We start from the raw sequence: 1,885 nt of genomic DNA on the forward strand, positions 1-1,885 counted from the left end.
TTAGATTATTTTTTTTTATTTTTTTATTTTTTTAAATCATAAAGTCTTTATTACACTGTGAGCTGATTGAGATACACGGATGGAAACAAAAAAAGTAAGAAAAAGACACACCATAAAGGAATAATTAGTAAATAAGCATGGGAAATATTTAGCTTTTTATTTGCTAATGAATGTGATGTGTACTTAATTCAGAAGACACAAATTAAAGTAACCAATGCAGGACAAAGTGCATTATAACTGGCAGTCCATCTTTCAATGCAATGAAGATGAGCTAATATAAATGCTTTGTAATTTAGAAAATGTATCTTATGTTCATATTTCTGGATTTATTTGCACATCTGACAAAGGATTGTTTTATGCAATGCAATTTTGTGCTGCCAGCAGAAAAAATATTCTCTTACAAAAATTCTAACCATTCATTAGCAGGGTATTTAGCAGCCATTTTTAAGTGATTTTTCATACAAAGTTGAAATCAATATAAATTAAATATGAAAAAAACTACCTAAAAAGCATGCACCACAATGAAATGGAATACAGAAACATGACAAAAATGTCAGTGCAAGAACACTAAGGTCCTGCTTTTACGTTTTTAAACTTCCTGTGAGGTACTTATGGTATGAAGCTTCTCAAGAAAAAAGCTTCTCTACACATAGCCTAAATAATTACGTGACCTCCAAAACCCCTATTGTTTAAATGAGAATTTCTGTACTCCCTGATCATGGCTGCATCAGCTCTAACCTGGTTTTTCGCTTGGAATCAGCTACCTGGGATGTCCCAAGACTGCTTTAACCACCTCTGGGTGTCTCAGCCAGGAAAGTCTGCCTCAGTTCCGCCTGGAAGTCCACCACAGGTACTTGCTGCTGCTGCTGGGACCGCCTCGGGTACAGCTGGCACTCTCGGTTGCTCAGGGAGGCTGTCCTCCTGCGTTTGACCTGCACTTCCACCTCAGGGACGTGCTGCTCGGGGGTCCTTCTCAAGTGTAAGCGGTCCTGTGTCTTGTCACAACCAAGAAGGGCTTTGAGACAAGGAAACTATATCTAATGTTACGCCGGATGAGATCCTGCCTGCTTGAACGTCCCTCAATAAAGGCTTTGGACTGGTGCTCCCGAGTCCTCCCTTCTTCAGGCACAAACCTGGAAAATTAGTTGGGCTCTCTGTAGACTAGGAGCAGATGCTTCTCAAGCGCATGCAGACATGACTCCCATCTTCCCTGCAGCAAGGCTTTCTCTATTTTTTAGATTATTTTGAGTTTGTTTAATCCTCTATTCTTTTTCTAGATTATTCTTTTTAGTTTTTTATTTGTAATATAAGTGCTTCATCCTAAAAATTGAAAACAAGGATCTTTATGACTATGATTAAATTTAGTTTTGATTCTAGCTCTAGAAATCATCTTTCTCTCTAAAAATATGGACTCAGAGACCTAACCTTTCCCCGTAGATTATCAAGTAACCGCTGAGGTGGCAGAAGACAGTAACTAGGGCCTGACTGGTGATCACAAAGCCCTGCCCTCTGGCAGCCTAAAGATAACATTTTGACCAAAGTTATTTTCAGCTCTTGAGCCCTAAGGTGCAACAGATGGAGGGACACCAGACCTAACTCAGAGTTGTCTTCAAGACCTGGAGAAATGATTTATTATCCTTACTTCACATCTGACAATCTGCTCACAGCACGGCTCTGAATCTCTTACCCACAATGTCCTATGATTTTGCCTTGTATAATCTGTACCCTATGGGCCACTGCCATAATAAAATAGCCAGTGTTTCTCCACTGAAATTCTCTGTCTTTAGTGTTTTGCTTTGCTAGCATCTGATGGACAAACACTTTTTATTATTATTTTCACAGTGAAACCCTGGTCTTATGTGCTCAATATATTCAGGATTGTTGT

At 39.0% G+C, this 1,885-nt stretch overlaps 1 pseudogene; it reads right to left on the reverse strand.

The window, feature by feature from the left end:
- Positions 1-638: 638 nt before the first annotated feature.
- On the reverse strand, positions 639-1,530 carry LOC150022352 (SNRPN upstream reading frame protein pseudogene; annotated as a pseudogene).
- Between the last annotated feature and the right edge of the window lie 355 nt (positions 1,531-1,885).

This window comes from Furipterus horrens, unplaced genomic scaffold, assembly GCF_987537825.1.
Source record: "Furipterus horrens unplaced genomic scaffold, mFurHor1.1.pri manual_scaffold_1, whole genome shotgun sequence".
NCBI classification, from domain to species: domain Eukaryota; kingdom Metazoa; phylum Chordata; class Mammalia; order Chiroptera; family Furipteridae; genus Furipterus; species Furipterus horrens.